This window comes from Pinus tabuliformis, chromosome Q (assembly GCF_031772625.1).
Source record: "Pinus tabuliformis cultivar Carrire ecotype Pingquan chromosome Q, CPIR1, whole genome shotgun sequence".
In the NCBI taxonomy this organism is placed as follows: Eukaryota; Viridiplantae; Streptophyta; class Pinopsida; order Pinales; family Pinaceae; genus Pinus; species Pinus tabuliformis.
The window spans coordinates 44598755-44608702 of record NC_142296.1 but is presented as its reverse complement, the minus strand read 5'-3'; the positions used below and the strand labels follow the sequence as shown (position 1 = coordinate 44608702).

The following is a 9948-nucleotide window of genomic DNA, read 5'->3' as shown; positions in this document are numbered from 1 at the left end:
GAGCACTTTTCCTTTCAGGCTCATTAAACCTCGAAAGAGATAGAGTCACCTTTTTGTCCTTTTCTCGACTCTTTAAAAATGAAAAGGTCAAGTTTTGTTCCTGTGTCATAAAATTGATTGCCCATGAAATATTCCTAGTTATAGTTAGGATTCTTCATTACAATTCGGGTGTTTTTTAGGCTCAGTCCCGATGGCAACCGTCCCCGAGTCTACCGGTCAAGGTCTTCCCCCAGATGGGAATCTTGGTCTGTTTCCTCCTTTTGGAAATGCTGGTGCTCCGTATATGGCAAAATTGTCTTTGCCTGGGTTAACCATCGGTTTGCCTGTTTTGTTGTTTTCGACATCGGTGGTCCCGAGCGTCATGACCCCTATTCCACCATCTCCTTTGTTTGAATCATGACACGATGATTCCAAGGTTCAGCCTATGCCTTCTTCCCCTGTTTCTTCCTCCCCCTCTCCTCCTTTGCCTGGTGAAAGTTATACATCCAGTAACCAGGACGCTAAGAAGGAGTAGAGGAAGACAAAGAAGAGGAAGAAGTTGGATAAGCGTCAGGCCACCCAAGAAGCTAATGCTCCAAGAACATCTCAGGTCAGAACACCTTCTGATTCTTAACGGAAGGTTAAATTTCCTTGTAAGTTGTGCAAGGGTGACCATCTTATTCTTGATTGTCCTGGAATTCCTAGGATATTAGAAGTTTGGTCTCACGATCCGACTCATCCCTCATCATCCTCTCAAGCTCATGACGATGCTACCCCAACAACTAGTAGTGGTAGGAAGAAAGGGAAGATTCGATTTCCCTGTAGACCTTGTGAAGGTAACCATCCCCTTCACCTTTGCCCGCTCATGGACAAAGCTTCCATCGTCCTGGAAGGTCTTACAAATTCTTCGCCTCCCCCTCTGGTTAGTTATCAGAGGCTCTCTTATGACCCTCTCCTTGTTGACAATGAGATTGATATGGATTCTTCTCTTGTCCATCCTCCTCTCCCCGAGCCTAGCTGTGCTAAGCCTGTTCCAGAACAACCATTGGTCAGAGAGAGTGTCGACTTGGGTTCACCACCCATTGATCACTCCGTTCCGAAAGAGCATCATGATCACACTGCTCATGTTCTTCTTGTCTCGTCAGATCCTACTGAGTCATAGAACGACCCTCTTATCCCCGCTGATCAAGGGAGTCCTTCTTCAGTTCCTGTAGAGCAGGGGGGCAATCATACGATACCCCCACCAAGCAGTTTGGTTGTTTCTTTTGATTGGAGTCATTTGACTACATTCCACCTTCCGTCCTATGTGCCTTTCCATATTACAATACACACCTATGCTAAGGCAGTACCTGACACTCTCTTGGACGAAGGCGCGTCTGTCAGTCTTATGCCTTCCACTACTTGGCAAACTTTGGGTTCCCCACAACTTATGCCTATGACTCAGAATCTGTTGGCTTTTGACGGAGGAACTAGCCAACCTTTAGGGATCCTTCCGAAGTTCCTGGTTACTTTGGGAGGCAAAATCTTCTATATAGATGTGATGGTTGTCCAGGGTACTTTAGATTCTAGTCTTCTCCTTGGCCGTGACTATATTTATGCCATGGGGGCTCTTGTTTCTTCACTTTTCTGTGTGGTTTGTTTTCTGCACAATGGAAGAATGGTGACCATAGATCAACTGTCATTATTTAGTCACCCAGTACCTCCTATGCAGCCATCATCCCCTATTGGTTCTTGCTCACAAGTAGTACCTTCCTTACCACAGGTCAATTATGTGGCTACCTGTTCCGTCTCTACATCTACTGATGATCATGCAGATGGCCTTGTACATCATGTACTGGGGGCATTGGAACCTGATCTGTCATTTGTGCCTCATGACATGTATTCGTCCCATAATGTGTTTCTTCCATTCAGTGAGGACCTCTTGGGCGCCATGCTCTCATATGGAGCATAGTTCCTTGTCTTGTGTCAAGCTCGTTCAAAAATGAAACATAGTGTTTGAGCATAGCTTTTTCCTGTGTCAACCTTGTTAAAAAATGAAACAAAGAGTTCGAGGATAGTTTTTTCCTGTGTCAACCTCATTAAAAATGAAACAAGAAGTCTGAGGATAGTGTGTTCCTGTGTCAACCTCGTTCAAAAATGAAAGAAGGAGTTTGAGGATAGTTCTTGATCTTGTGTCAACCTCATTCAAAAATGAAACAACTCCCTTTTCCCAATCGAGTCTTTGATTAAGATCTCATAAAATCCAAGTCGAGTCTTTCCAAGATCTTGAAAGTGAACCTTCATTCCATCCACCTAGTTGCATGCAATGAAGCTTGGGGGGCATGTACCTCAATTTGAGTCATTATGCTGGGGGTGTGTGAACTTATTCAAGCATAGTGTTTTGTTTCTAGCTTCTGTAAACATGAAACTGAGTCCAAGTAGAGTTCTTCATGGTTCAATCTTATGTAAAAATGAACCCATACGTGCTTTACATCTCGTGATTGCCATTTTTATCCGCTAAATTCTGCTAGATGAGCCTTGGTTGTTTCGTTCCATCATCACCATCGCTTTGGCTGATCATATTCTTTCACTTGGTTGTTTTTATTTTCCCGAGGGACCGCAGCGATGAGAGGTTTTAATAGCTAGCCTCTTGACCATTACATGTTTTGAGCAGTTCCACCATTGCTAGACCCAGTTGCTACCCTTTATACCACTTGTTCCTCTAGGACAAGTCACCTTTAAGCTCTTTTCTGACTCGTAAAAGATGAAAAGGTTTCCGTGTTTTCCTTTTTAACTCGTTAAACAGAATTAAAAAGGTAGTCCACTTTTATCTCTTTTCCGACTATATAAACATGAAAAGAGGGCTGCACTTTTTTCATTTCAAATTCAATTTTGGTTATAAAATGACGTGTTTTCGATAGATTTTTTACTTTTTCAGATTGGGACCACTACTTATGAAAAGTACTCCTTGGTCGTAATGGTCAAGCGGTTCTCTCGAGTATTGTTTTCTACTTTTTCGGGCTCAGGGGACACAAATTTATGAAAAAGGACCCTCCCTAGAGTTTTCTTTTCTGTGTCTTTTTCAAACTCTCTAAACATGAAAAAGACTCCAAGTTTTACCTATGTTGAACTCGTTAAACCCTGACGACATTGGACTCGTCGCCATGACGGGACTCAAGTTTCTCCTCCCTAGGGCTCGTTAAACTATTACTAGGTTGGATTCGTTCGAAGGTGGAACTTATATCACAAGCATATGCTATCCCCTTCAAGCTTGTTTTTCAAAAATAATTGGGGTACTCACCAGCAATGGTGGGGGAAAATTTGGAATTCGTTATTGGTTACCTACGGTAGCTAGTCACTCTTGAACATCGACGCTCTTGCTTCTCATCGGGTTGGGACATCCTCACATCGTCATTGGCCTTCCAGGTTTGGGTTGCCATTTTTCCTCATTCCATCTAATCCATGTTGCCTCCATCAGACCTCCGATCCCTTGGTCCCAGAATGTTGCTGCCTTCCGGAGTCATGTCGCCAATATGTTCAAGAGTATAATCTTTTTGCAGTTCACACCCTTACCTCCTCCTCTGATTCTCTTTTTCACAATCTACCGCTTATTCCTTGTCTCGCGTCATTGATGAGGGAAACATTATGGCCCTCTACGACGTATCGCCTCCTGTTGACATCGGCTCATTATCCAGGAGGTTGATCTAGAGATCCCCTTTGGTACCTTGGAGCTTGCATGCCTCAATGGAAAGTTCTTCGCACCTGATGACAGACTTTCATCATTGGTCTTCAATTAGGTGATTCCATGAGTGTTCGACTCCAGATCATTTTTTTGCACTCAGTGGATTGTACTGACAGTACCTTGAGAACCATTAACATTATTGGTGGTCTCTCTTGCGCTTGTTAACAGTTTTCATCATTGACCGGTAATCAAGTGATTTTCTGTCATGCTCGACTTCAGCACATCTGTTCGCATGCTAGAATTTGTACTATGATCGGTTACGGTTTCAAGACCCCAGACATAGATTACATATGTTCAGGTCGCGTGGATTGGTTTGTGATTATATGCATGACTCTTTGATTGGATGGCTGCGACCATAACTGAGTCTTTTATGGATGGCTGTGACCATACCTTTATCATTAAAATGGCCTTATCGACTGGGTGGCTGTGTCCACACCACAGACCAACTTTCATATGTTTTTTGGATGGCTGTGCCCATGCCTAGACTACATGTATTTCACTATCAGAGATATCAGTTGTACTTGCACCTGTAGGTTCTTTGTGGTGGTGTTCCAGTCCAGTTATGGTTTCGCAAAGCATTTAACCCCTCCCACTCTCTCGAGCTTCATGCTTTAGGGGGCATCTGTTACACACTAATTTGTCACTATCCTCATCTCAGCCCCTCTGCTGTGTCATACATCAAATAAACATGTGTATATCTTCCCACTCATGCAAGAAGATTAAGCAAATGCTCTCTAATGTTGAAGATTGACCCTTTTTTACTAAGTTCCTGCATCGTTGCTAGTAAACCCTTAAAATGTGTGACGGTTCTCTGTCATGAACTGCATCATTGCGACATCGTTGCAGGTGTACATGTGTTTCCTGTAGTTATCTCAAAATCAGGCCCTGGAAGGCTGCTGACCAGGAAGAATTCAAGTAACTATTTCAGACCTACTTTAGGTTGAGGCTTAGCCTCCTCAACCTGAGAGGGCTCTCTCTAAATGGGTTAATGATTTTTACTTAAGATAAGATGGCTAACTCTTTGTGATATATCTGTGATAAATATGGATGCTGGAAAAACATTAATCAAGTTTCCATTGGGCCTATGGAGTCAACAACACCTCAGTAAACAATGATACTGCCTTTACATAGAAGTCAGGGCATTCAGCATTTGAGTATTCAGAACATAACACATATGGAACCACAGCTCATAAATGCATACAGGAAATCAGAGCACAATCAGTGAATTCTGAGTGATTATACATCTATGCAACTGTAAAAGACATTAAGGAAAGGATAAAATCACACATTCTGAACATAGAAATCCTTCATGAATCCTGAGAAGTAAAGCAGCCAAATTATATTACTGAAACTCTGTCTTTACATAAGCCAAAACAATGCTCTGTCATAAAGTTTTCCAACCTCTATTACCTTTCTGTTTCAGCTATATATAGAGCTATTATTCTAACTGAGGTTCCTCCTCCAGCGTGAGGGGAACTCCAATTCTGCCTATGATGACACCTACTAACACTTTAACTAACTAATAAATACAACTGACTACTAATTGACAGCTCTGGAATCCTAAAACAATTTAGATTCTAATTCTACTAAATCTTCTAGACTTCTAAATCAAATAGGACTCTAATTCCATAACAGCCTTGGTCTACAATCATTTTCGTTCTCTGACATCTGGTTCCCTTCTGGCGGTGGTTGTGATGGACCTTTAATGTTTCTTGTTGCTCTTCGATATCACATGTTTTCCAATGCCCTGAAACATAGGAAACTGCCCCTGTTTGTCGGTCCTCAGTTTGCCTCAAAATGTTCGAATCCAAAGAAGCATGCCTTTTATCTTTGATTACCCAAATAGAACAGATTGCCACGTCCATGACGTGCTGTAAGCCTTTCCCATGTACCTGTGTGCTGCCAAAACCTTTCAAAAAGATTTGCTGCTTTGTCAATCATAATTGGTCAACTGAATTGTAACATGCAGCTGCAGCAGTTTCGTAGCGCGCTACGAAACTGTTGTGTAATTTCAAAAACGCAGTCTTCCTTTCATAGCTAAATAATCGCCAGTGTCCATGGCTTAAGCACCTTACTCCCTTGATCGTTTTGAAAAGATTTGCTTGCAACTTTTCAAGAAACAGATATTTCTCCTGAGGAATAGATGTAATGACACCAATAACACCATTCACTGTTCCAAATATAACTGTATGAATCTGGCTACAAGAACATTATTCAGAACTGAACCCTGCCCTAGAAGCATGCCATTTGGTGTAATATTGAAGTCATTTGTAGCTCGAGTGACAACTCGAAGGTACTCAGATATGTTATTGAAATAGCCCTGTAGATAAGAGTCTCTTGGAAGTACCACTTGTTGCTCTAAACCTGGTTTAAGCCTTGTAGTTAATGCAATGCTTGCAAAAGCAAAACCATTGAACACCAATAGGACTGCAACTTTCACTGCTGGTATGCTTAGTACAGGTGCATGGATATTCTTCATGTACTACACCAAAAGGCCAGGTTTTTGGTGCCTCCTGCCCAAATTATCATGTTCAAGTTCAGTTGTTGATGGACTAACTCTAATGCAAGGAAAGCAATCAACTCTGTTTCCTTCTGTTCTTATCAAATCAAATGTCATAAGAGGAACAAATGTAGTCACTTGCAGTAAGAAGTACCGAAAGCTCCAAGTACCGAAAGGAGAACAATAATAACCCCTGACAAACCAAGTAACACCTTCGATGAAACATAAAGAAGTGAAAAGTGTGGTGAAATATCACCCAGTGTCACTGATATGTAGGCAAACATGACAATGTAGCTGATCAATATGATTACAACATCAGCAGTACTCTCCCTCTTAAGTTCTTCCTGCACAAAACTTTCTGCAGAAATTGCAAGAGTTAGATTGTGCAATTTTGCCATTGGAATAAGCTCTTCTTTCACTACAAAATTTGGAGGTTTGACCTCATTACAGATGGCATTTCCATAATGCAAAAATAGCAACCATCTTATTCAAGCTTACTCTGTCCAAATCACTAATAATCTCTTCACACTTGATAATGTGACGCATAAAGTTATCAGCGTATAGCTTTGAAGACTTTGATTCAACAACATGAACAATATTCTCATCAATATAAAAGTCAACATCCGCATTTGATATAATTCTTCCATCATGATCAATTGCATGAGTCTTATGCTTGTTTGTCATAAGAGTTGTCCTTAAGGTAGACTCATCAACGTCCATAAAATTCGCAAGCTTTTCCATTGAGATGGATGTATACAACTTCAAGAAGCTCCGTAGACCTGACAAAAGCTGTTGCTGTCTTACTTCTGATGAGAACAACTTCAACTGAAGCCTCTATGCATCCTGGTTATAATTTACAAGAGCTTCATCATAGTTTGGTATTGTAGGAGTAATAAATTTAGGACAGGCATATGAAAAAAAATTCGTCATACACAGCCTCATCACTTCTCTGCATTCTTGCCATCTTCTCTCCATACTTCTCTTTCAGCTGATTGTTCACATTTTCCTCAACAAGCTTTATTTGTGGACAGATAGAGAGGCATATAGCCAATAGAGCATACATCTGTTCATTTTTCTTCAGAATTTGGTCAAACTGTGGAGACTTTTGATGGAACTGTTTGGTCTTTATTATATACAACAGAACTTGATTGAAGGCCCGTATTGCCTCAACATACCTTCTCAACATAAGGTTGGCGAATCCATAATGATAAATAGTTGTGATATGGCTTCCAATCACTGAATTGTAGACACCTGTCTGGTTAACATCTATGTACTCATATTCAACCCCTGGAACTTTATCGGTTCCCTTCCACTCTGACTTACAAACTGCAGAGTTGTATCCAATAGACCTCAAATGCTTCACAATCAACTTCTTGATACAAATAGCCTTGCAAATCCCTTCCCTTGAGGAATGAAAATCAATTTTATTGGACAGAATGAGAGCTTGTATCACAGAGAGCAAATCCTACTCGGATGGCATCACCAAAGTATTCAGGCCCTTAATACTTTCTACAGCAATTGTGACATCCCGTCTTTCAAGCAACCACACAGGCATCTATAAAAATGGTGAAGGTGCTTCTTCAAAATGGATTTTAAATAATTGATAGGAACAAACTGTACCATATCCTCAATAAACTTTGCTTTCACTCCAAGTCCTCTAGAACTACTGGAAGTGAACCATTATCCATAGTATCCTGAATGCTTTTTTCTGCTTCTTTGAAATGCTGCTCAAGCAAGATTCTAATTGAATCTCTAAAATGTGAAGCTTCAGCAGGTTGGAACCACTTTCTACCAAACCTATCCAAATTTGTCTTTCTTAGTCTGGGCGGGGCTACTTCAATGAAACGTTGCATGAAGAAAAGAACAAACAAACCACAATCGTAATCATTCTCCTGCTGAGGTACCTGAATTTTCTTCTCTTGAATATTGCGTGGCAAATCTTTCCATATTTTCTCTGCAATTGGAACTTGTACAGGGATATCGGCCTGATTTAAATGTTCCCATTCAGCTTTCAAGTAGCTCCAAATATTTTCAAAGATGGTCCGACTAGTATGTAAACCCAATGAGTCCAAATGAAGAATAATGGGACCATCTTCATCTTCTCTAGCAGGAATACTGATAATTGCCAAACTCCAATACTGACAAGCATGAATTGGCAAAAAGATATACGCTTTCTCAAATATGTTTACTCCTTTAAACCATCTCCGAAACTTTGCAAAGGAATTCCCATCTTCTTGCTTACACTTAGAATCCAAAGCTTCCTCGAGTTTACTATAAAAGAAAGTGTTAAAGAAGTGATAGTCATTCTTGTGCTCAGTACGTAGAAATTCAGATCTTTGGAGGTACTGTATGTAGAAGTTCATAATTGCTGAAGACACAAATTGTAATGGAGCCAGGCATTCCATGTTAGAGAGACAAATTTCAACAGATTCTGGATGATCTCTTTCAGGGTAGTAAATTCGGATGTCCTTTTTCCGTCTTGCAGATATTCTACGGGCCTCATACTGCCTCTTTGGTTTCTCATCATCTTCATTCAAAACAACTATAACCTTCGTCATTGAACTTTCTGGTGTAAAAGAGAAGCACTCTTTTGCTGAACTTGGTGTAGCATAAGTTGAATCTGCCACCCCTTGTCCATCTGTTCGACTGCAGCCATTCTCTTCAATAATAGGAGAAAACTGAGAAGATCCCAATTGATTACTTCTGGTACTCATATATGTCAACTTCCCTTGATTGCTGCAACTACTGCTAGAACTAGAAGAAACAGACTTCTTCGGAGAGAAACTACTGTTTCTGATTTGTCTATCATGCGAACTTTGCTGATCATTTCCAGAATTGCCAAAGCGTATTTTTAAATGTTGAGGACTTCCAAGACAACAGAGCCCATTCTTCCCAGAAGTCATACTGCCAGATTGATAACAAATCGAAACCAGAATCAGAAGTTTCAGTCTTAATAGAGAATTTTCAAATTTGGTTTTGGATGGAAATCTCGATTTGAATAGTACAGGCAAGAATCAAATTTGAAGGCTACAGAACACGTGTCAATACCGACATGTAAGACCTTACACATGCTATCCCCGTAAAATCTTTGTAGAAAATATGACATCTGGGGTGAGATGTGCTATGGATCAGCATGAATTCCCCATTTCGTAGCGCAGTTAGTGCAAAATCGGTGTTTTCCGCTACGAAATAACCTAAACTAAGGTTTCTGCGCTATGAACTTTGAAATAGGATTGGCATATGGAGCTTAGGTGCGGTGTGAGACCAGTGATGGACTACAACAGAGAATTGACCCCATTTGACATACTAACAAGACTCTTAACAAGACTCTAAGCAAGATGAAAAGACTAGGCCCAAAACTGACACCAACCTTTTGACAAATTTAAAAAATTGATGTTCAGAATTTAAACTATTTTTTCTTGAGTGATAACAGGTGGCTCCACTTGGGATAGTGTGCCCTTGTGGTACACTAAGAACATGCAGGTCTAATGCTTTGTCCTCTTTATGAAAAACATAGATTTTCTTGATAAACATCCCTTCAAGCTTCTTGGGCCTTCACCTCGGGCTTAAGCTTGATGATGACTGTAGGAGAAAGAATCTACATCTACTGAAAAATGCTCAGTTGACCTTGAGCTTATTTGCAATTTCCTACCTACCTACCCTATCAATTCAAACTTCTTTCAGCTCAATCAATGTGAAATTTCCAATGTAGCCAATCATTTGTCTTGTCTGATGTTTGATTTCTTTG

General features: G+C 40.5%; 2 pseudogenes; both read right to left on the bottom strand.

Moving 5' to 3' along the window:
- Positions 1-6644: 6644 nt before the first annotated feature.
- On the bottom strand, positions 6645-7394 carry LOC149218215 (uncharacterized; annotated as a pseudogene).
- A 449-nt stretch (positions 7395-7843) lies between these two features.
- LOC149218214 (ubiquitin-like-specific protease 1D pseudogene) lies at positions 7844-9103 on the bottom strand (annotated as a pseudogene).
- Positions 9104-9948: the final 845 nt, after the last annotated feature.